This window comes from Juglans microcarpa x Juglans regia, chromosome 1S (assembly GCF_004785595.1).
Source record: "Juglans microcarpa x Juglans regia isolate MS1-56 chromosome 1S, Jm3101_v1.0, whole genome shotgun sequence".
In the NCBI taxonomy this organism is placed as follows: domain Eukaryota; kingdom Viridiplantae; phylum Streptophyta; class Magnoliopsida; order Fagales; family Juglandaceae; genus Juglans; species Juglans microcarpa x Juglans regia.
This window is the reverse complement of record NC_054595.1, coordinates 4,504,049-4,513,067: the sequence shown is the minus strand read 5'-3', so window position 1 is coordinate 4,513,067 and position 9,019 is coordinate 4,504,049.

The window sequence follows — 9,019 nt, the reverse complement described above, 5'->3', positions numbered from 1 at the left end:
TCCCATTTTGTGATCTCTCTCTCTCTCTCTCTCCCTCTCTTTTTTGGAGGAGATAAAAGATGTGGCCTTCTTATCCACTAATAATATCCCTACAATTATTTTACAATTAATATTCGAACAATCAATAAAATCATATCATTCCAATAAAAATAAATTTTAATATTACAAGACTACCCTCTATTTCATAGAGTTATAAATTAAGAGCGGTATTACTCTGTCATTTGAGTAGCATCGCTCATTGTTACTGACAAGTGATTTGTAATTTTTTTATTTTTTTATTCATATTTAAATATTTTTTAAAATATATATATATCAATACATTTAAAATTACTTCCTTAATTATTAAATAAAAATAAAAAATAAATTTTTTTTCTTAAGTGGTCAAAAATGGCAATAACCGCAAAACAGTTTTATTTATAAATTAATTGTAAAATAGTAGTGCTATCATTTTTCTTTCTTATCTATCATAGTAAGGATTTTGCTATATATTAATTATTATTTATTTTCATATTCTATACTTGATAATTTTTTTTTTATTTTTTTATAAAATATAAAATATAAAATAATAAAAAGTAACTGAAAAGAATTATTCATCGTAATAACGGCCTACCCGTTGGGTGTGATGTGATTGTTTGAACATATGAGTGGAGATCATGTTTTCAGACATTCCATTTCCAGCCAAATAATCCTCTGGTGATTTTTATTATAGTTAATTATAAATTCGGTCCTTCAAACTAACGGAAAAGTGTCAACCTTTAATCGGCTTACGTGACATTCTGATTCCTCGTGTCAATTTATAAAAGACTTACATGTGAGTTTAAGATGGCTCATAGCAATTATTCGTTAGTTTTCTAACAGAAGATTGGTGGAGGTTCTTAATTACTATTTTTTTTAAATTCATGTATCAATCTTATAAAAACTGAAACTTAGATCTCAATTTATAAAAACGTAAATACTCAGATTTATACCTCTCATTTTGTCCATTTGACGTTTCACCATAATGTGGTGCCATGTTAGGTTGATTTTAGTAAAGGATTTTGTTATACATCAGTTGCTATTCACTTTCACATTTCATACCTAATAGTTTTTTTTTTTTTCATAAAGTGTGGAGTGTTTTTCATAAGGTGTGAGATTGTGAATAATGACGGATGAAAAGAATTATTCTTTAATAAATTAAGAGCATATATTGAAGCTTATTAAGAGATTAGAGTGCATGTAGCAATTTTTTATAAAGATTCTCTTCAAGTGAACCAATTTAGGTCTCGTTTGTTTTCACAGATGAGGTGAGTTGAGATAAAAGTTAAAAGTTGAATAAAATATTGTTAGAATATATATATTTTTAAATTATTTTTGTTTTGAAATTTGAAAAAGTTGAATAGTTTATTTTATTTTATATATGAATTTGAAAAAGTTGTAATGATTAGATGAGATGAAATATTTTGTGAAAATCAACGAGGCCTTCTCTATAGTATAGGGCTTACATAGTGGTTGGAACAAAGACACAAATTTAGCTTCACATCACATTATAGTCAAAAGCATAAAATGTAATCTCTACTACTATTCAATTAGGCCATTATGGACCTAATCAATTTTGATCAAGCAATCTATCCAAAGCTCTATAAAACACCCATTTCACTTGAAATGGATAGACCCTTATCCTCATTTTATGAACCATCTCAGAAAGCACTCAGCCTGCCTTTTCATTGTAAATTACATATTTCAAAGTGTGGTGTTTCAAGATTTCAATTAATTTGGAGATTAATGTATGGTGGAGTTTGTGACTACTAAGATATAAAATAAATAATAAAATCTACATCTTCCTATCAGTGAAAACTTTTGAGACAACTATAAGTTTTAACTCAAAATATAAAGCAATAAAAAATCACTTGATCGAAATGCCTCTTGCGTGTCTAGCGAGACACTTGGACTGCTCCCATGTGTCAAGTGAGACATTTCTCTTGATTGGGAGTCTTATGTTTGTCTAGCAATAGTCAAGTTCCACCTCTTGCTTGATTGCGCATTCCACAGGATGTCTAGCAAGATCTCTATGTAAGCTTTGGTCAATCGTGCGTCTCATAGGAATCTAACCAACTCATTGGGACTTTTGAACTCTTCAAACCAAACCCTTTTCAATTTTTACATTAACACATCCAATTAGATTTGCTATTTCTTTTGCATTGAGGCATTGACTTATTTATCACATAAAAGAAGTGTTGCCTAGAAAGGAACTAAGTGAAAGAAAAGGTGGTTTGCACATGCCACTTGTAGCATTAATTAGTTGTTATCATCATATGGAAGGTTGGAAAGTATTGTGAATCATTCAAGCCAAACATAAATAATTTAGTTATAAATGAATTTTACAAAAATAAATTTACAAACTGACGTAACTTAATGTGGCACATTAGAGCACTCCAAATGGATGCTCTATAATACATTTTTCTTTAAAATAAAAAGAAATGCTCTCAAAAGTGCATTCCATTGGATCTTCTATTTTAAAGGCACTTTACATTCTGTTGCAGGGAACCCGCTAGATATGGAGGAACATATTCATCATTGTAAACGTTTTTAATTAATTTTTCTTTCCTCGTGCTGATTTTCCTCATTTCTTCAAATTACATTTATTCTCATTTAAGACCCTCTCTCTCTCGTTTCCACGCTTTCTTCTTGCTTGGCGCCAAAAATAGAATCAGAGCCTTCCATCTTCCTCGACTTCCCTCATCGACTCCATCACCAATTATCCATTGTCTTTTGCTTCAAGCTCTGCTCTCACGGCTGAGGTAAACATTAGAAATTTTTTTCCTTTAGCATGTGAAATTACCTAAGTACCCCTGTGTATTACACAGCGGAAATATCTACTAATTCACTCAACAAATTTGTTAGATTTCAATCTTGCAATTATTTAATCAACTGAACATATAACGAAGGGAAACCCTTTAAAGAACTCTTTAAAGGTAAAACCATACGGGGCAGCCAAACCCAGAAAAATCAATTTTATTATTTGAAAAATGCTCTAGAAAATATGTAGATCTGAATCTCTGTAGATCCTAACCAATAGGATCCCTTAAATAAAAAATCTGAAAATAAATTCCAATTGCAGTAAGATTTTGCTGAGGGAACAAATCTTATAGGAGTTTGATTTGTAGTAGGATTCTACTAACGGGCTCAGTCTGTTATGACTTTCAGGTGTAGTAAGAATCTGCTGATAGGAGAACTCTGCTGGGAAACGATTTTGTTGACACCTGGAGTTGTGTCTTCTTATCAGATATATATTTCATTCAACTGGATAATTTCAGACTCATTGAAACTTGATTTTCCTACTTATAATTTGGTAGATAATTCCTAAAACCAATCTGTAGCGAATATGTCTCTTGACGGAATGCTAACACCCGCGATAACTCTTCACCGCAATAACAGATTTTCAGATTAGCCTCTTCTCTGGATAAGTGCAGATTTCTTGGGACTCGATTTTCCCACTTATGACTTATCTAAACAACCTCTAATACCTCTTAAATAAAATTAATATTGTTATAGATAAAGTCAATAAATAATTTACATTCATCCAAAAAACTTAATGATAGGATAAACTCTATCATTTTAGTCACCTAATCCTATACAAACTTATCAACTTAGTTACTAATCCTAACCAAACTTTTACATCTACAATCTCTCCCTTTGGCGGACTGGTGACAAAACCAACTTGATGAATGTAAAATGTATATGAGACAAATACAACCAGCAGACCAAGATCTCGTGAAGAAAATTCTAATACAAAAATGAGAAGAAATGACATAGAACACTCTTTAAAATAAGTCTCAACAAAATCAAAGGTTAGACGTAATCTAAACTTACTAAAATAGTGTTCTAGTCATCATCAATAACCATGTTCAGTACTTAGTTCTCTCCCTCAACATTTTGCTACTCCCCTTCAAGTATATAGTTCTCCCCCTCAATATTCTACTGCTCCCCCTCAATCTCTCCCTTTTTTTTCAGCAATAGACGTACTTCACTTACTCCTTTTACTTCACTTACTCATTCAACTCTCCCTCAGCTCATTCAACTCCCCCTCGGCTCATTCAACTCCTCCTCAACAACACATTTAAATCTCTTCCTCTTTGTCACTAATTTGATAAGACTTATAAGATAATAAATACCAATTATGTGAGCCGAGATGAAGACACTAAAAAAGACATAATGAACAACTCTCATGTATCTCAACTTTTCATGTATTAAATGCACCTGATGTATAAGTATGAATACAAGTAAAATCATGACAAAATGAATGAAGTAGTTTGGTTGAGACATAAAAACAAACACTTAGTGAGCACTAGTTTAAAACCGACATGAATAATCCCATAACCCACCAAAAATCATCCTCAATACATGCATAATATAGATCCATGTAATCATATGTGTAAATGTCTACTTAGCTCAACCAAAATCCAAAACCCAATCTCCATAAATATGCGCCGAACCCTAGACTTTGAGAAGGAGAATGATTTGATTGAGATAGAAACCTTACCGTGATGAAGAAAAGTAGATTAAAAGTATTTATTCTATGTCTTAATCACAAGAAGCATGAAACTGATAGGTGTGAAGTGGGATACGGCTAGTCCTTGAGAATGGAGAGTGCCGTGTATCTAGGTGAGTTCCCGCAAGTCAAAAGGAAATAATATCGAGAGTAAGTCGTGGGCATGTACTCATGTGGGGCTAAAACACTTAAGTCACTTAAGTGACTATTGCCGTGCATGGGTTACTCGATAGAGTCCCTCTGGGACTTAGAAGCAAAACATAGACCCACCACTGGGACTTATGCAGCAAATGCAAAAAAAGCTCCCAACATTGACCCATACCTCAGTATATTTTATATTTTCATATTTATTTTATATAAACCAAAATAAATAAATAATAAACAAAATTTAACAAAAAATTTATTTTTATATATATAAGCAATAGGGCAAGTAACATGCCTAGATGCATCTTAGTTCAAACACAATATCACTCACAAGAATTTAATAGAATACACCCTCTTATTTGCAACAATCACCATGGATGTTCACACCTCATAAGATCATCAATATCAAAGTTCATGTGAGTGTGTGAGTGAACAAACTTATATTAAAAAATAACTATTTATATCTTTTTCTCTTCAATATATTTTTTATAACATTATTCATGAGTATTTTCTTCTTGTAGATGCTCCCAATAGTTTGTCACTTATCTCAAAAGTCAAACTTTATACTAGGGCCTAGATATATGAGTATCTCCTCCAAACACTGGTTTGCACAACCCCTTTCATGTCCATTTTTGTTGCTCATCTTTTTCCACAATGATTTGAGCCACAATTCTTTCTAAAATGACTTAAGGGATAGATCCGTGTATAGTGTTTATCTTTTTCCGCAATGATATAACACCGACTTTTTCTATATGAATCAACTTGTGTTTGGCAAGAGAATATCTCTTTATTATTGTATTAGGTTCGACTAGTATTAGTCAATTCAAGACATGGACTCCTTCTATGGTGAGCATCTTAATAATATATATGAAACTTAATTATAAGGTGCATACACATAAGTTTCTCACAGTACTTTATAAATGAACTTTGCCAAGATGACTAAAAGGGTTAGTATGCACAAAGTGAACTACACAAAATAGAGAGGTACATAAGTTCAAAATTTTATTTTGTGAGAACAGGTGCTCAAAAATTTTTTATATCAAGCATGCACTTCCAAAAACAAATTAGAAACAAACTAGAAATTTTTTTTTTATATATTATTTTTCTTATTTAAAAAACTGAAAACAAAAACAATTAAAAAACAGAAAAATAAAATGCATGTCCTAGACTAATAAAATGAAATGCAACAAATACAAGAACATGCAAGTGGTCCTATCAATTAATGTGACATGACATCTTCTTTGATCATCCACTTAAATTTTGATCTATTCTTTTCATCAACATCACTTTGTATGATCTTTTCTTTGTTGTGAAGATAAAATTCTGTTAGTTTACCAAACTTTAGACTTATTAAGGTGATTTGTTGACTCATCTCATTAACTTGATTTTCTAGAGTCTTTCTCTTCTTTCTTAACTTTATTTTCCCTGGATTTTTCTTCACTTTATTCAAAGTAAAGCAATATGGTCTTATATGGCCAAGAATACCACAATGATGACAAGTAGGAATAAACTTATCTTTCGACTTACCTGAAGAAGTCATTATTGCATTGCTTTTATTCACAGGTTTATTTGAGATATTTTCTACATTACTTCATTTTACAAAGGTGATACCTTTGGATGTAGAGACAGCAGATGCTTTATGATGTGAATCTTTGAAAGTATTGTATCACAACCCTGTGCGATCGGAACTATCTCTTTGAACTTTTAGTAATTCATTGAGTTTTTAAGTGTGAACTTTTCTTTGACTTCCTGACAAGCTGCTAACTTCTTTTCAAGCACCTCTTTCTGTGCGCGTAGCTTTGTCACTTCAAGTTCCGTCACTTTCAGTGCTTCCACCAAATTGTTTTTCTTACTCTCTATGGTGGTTAGGTTTTTGTGCAGCTTCTTATTTACCTTTTGGATTTTCACAAATTCTTCACATATATCCTCATATGCTTCATGAGCACTTAAATCATGATCGGCAACTTCTGTGGCAACATCAGATTCAGTATCACAAACAACCACGTTGTCGCCAGCATATAGTTTGCTCGTGTCATCATAATCAGTAACATAAGCAGAAAAAATAATAAAGACAGTTTCATTATCAGAGGATGTATCTGAACTTTCAGAGTCAGAATCATCACTTGGAAGATTTTGCTTTTCTTTTAAAATTTAGACACTTAATTTTTATGTGACCAAAATCAAAGCATTCATGACATTGGACTCTATCTTTAAACTCGGTTTTATCTTTATTCCACTTTTTAGATTCGTTCTTTTTAGTGAAATTCTTACCTTTTTTCCATTTACCAGAATTCTTTTTATTAAACATGAATTTTTTTAATTTTATGGCCACAAGGGCTAAGTCATCATTACACAGATCTTTATTATCAGGCTGATTTTCTTCCTTAGTTGTTTTGAGTGCAATGGACTTACCTTTCTTCTATTATGGAAGAGTAGATTCATAAGTTTGTAAAAAACCTTACCAGTTCTTCTACCTGAATTGTGTCTAAGTCCTTACTTTCTTCTATGGCTGTCACCTTTGATCGAAACCTTTCAAGTAGAGATCTCAGAATTTTTCTTACAACTCGTGCTTCCCCTACCTTCTCTCCGAGATTGTACCTAGAATTAACAATATCATTTAGTTTAGCATAAAATTTATTGAAAATCTCATCTTCCAGCATCTTTATTTCCTCAAACTTTGAGGTCAATATTTGGAATTTGGAATTTTTCACTGTTTTGGTCCCTTCATGTGTGGTTTCCAAAATATCCCAAGCATCCTTGGATGTCTCACACATGGAAATTCTCTTGAGTTCATCAAAAGAGACTGCCATGAAAATGACATTTAGACATTTATTGTTCCAATTACAACTGCTCGATTGTTTTTTGGTCCATTTTTCTACAGGTGTTGTGGGCCTTATCCATCTTAACTACACGGTTAGCCAAACATTCTCATCAAGCGATTTTAGAAACACTCTCATTCTTACTTTCCAGAAGGCGTAGTTATTAGGGGTACAAATGGTCCGGTCCGGTCCGGTCCGGCGGTCCATCATTTTTCTGGACCGAATATCCATAGGGACCGGACCGGACCAATAGCTATCAGCCCGGTCCGATTCAGTCGGTCCGGTCTAATTTTTGTTCTTTTTTAAAATAATTAATAAAAAAAATTATTCAAAATATTAAATTAAATTAAGTGACTTATTAATATGGATTATGTAACAAACTCAATAAAAAATATTTTATATGGTCAATGATAATAAATTAGATGAAAATTATATTATTAATTTATATAATTACTATATAATTAACTAATTCATATTATATATTAGTTAATTCATAGAATATTAACAAGTGTTAATAACATATTTAAAATTTTATATTGTTAATAGTGATAGGTTAGATGAAGATATATATAAAATATTGTTAATTTATAGAATATTAACAAGTATTAATAACATATTTAAAATTTTATATTGTTAATTGTACAATTATTATATAAATAATATATAAAAAATATTTTTTAATTTTTATTTTTCATTCGGTCCGGTCCGGTCCGGAAAAACCCTGGACCGTGGACCGGACAGAAACTTTTCGGTCCGACCGGACCGTTTATGTGAGATCCCTAATTTTCATGTGTTTTATTTTTCCTAGTATTTATTTATTTTTGATTATTTAATTGTGTTATTTTATTTGTTTACTTATGTTATTTGTTATTTTATTTTATTTGTGATATTTTATTTATGTTATTTTAAGGGTGTGTATTTTCGGTTTGGACCTTTGTTTTTATTGTGTTTGTGGGCCGTGTGTGTGTTGTGCTTAAAACCCAACCCAGCCCGTGTAGCTTCAAGCCCAACCCGAGCACCATGTGAAGCCCAGCCCGTGCGAGTAACCCAACCCCCCACTATCTGAAACGGTGCCGTTTGAAGTGAAGCCCTTAGGGTTTCAAAAGTTTCTCCCTTGCGTTGTGCTTCTTCTTCCTCCTTTCTTCTTCTTTTCTTCTAGTTTCTTCTGCAAACTTCTTCTTCTTCCTTCTTCCAGCAACTTCTTCCTCCACGCAGCAGCTGCCGACGCCAATCGGACCTTAGTCATGCATATCTCCCGCAAGCTTCCACCTCCTCCTTCCTTTTTTCTTCTCTGTGTCGTTCAGTGGAGGCTCCGAGGCTCGCTGTCAAGCCGTAGCTTCGCTCGGCCACCACCACCTTCCACCTCGAGCTCCCATGGCTGTCCCGTGTCTATCATTTGTCCATCCTTCATCTGCTATCAATCCACCTTCTCCCCACGCAACCCGCACTGCCACGCGTTCCCTCCTTAGCACGCACTTCAGTTTTCTCTTCTGCATGTTGTCTCTGTGTGCCTCAAACTGCCATTCTT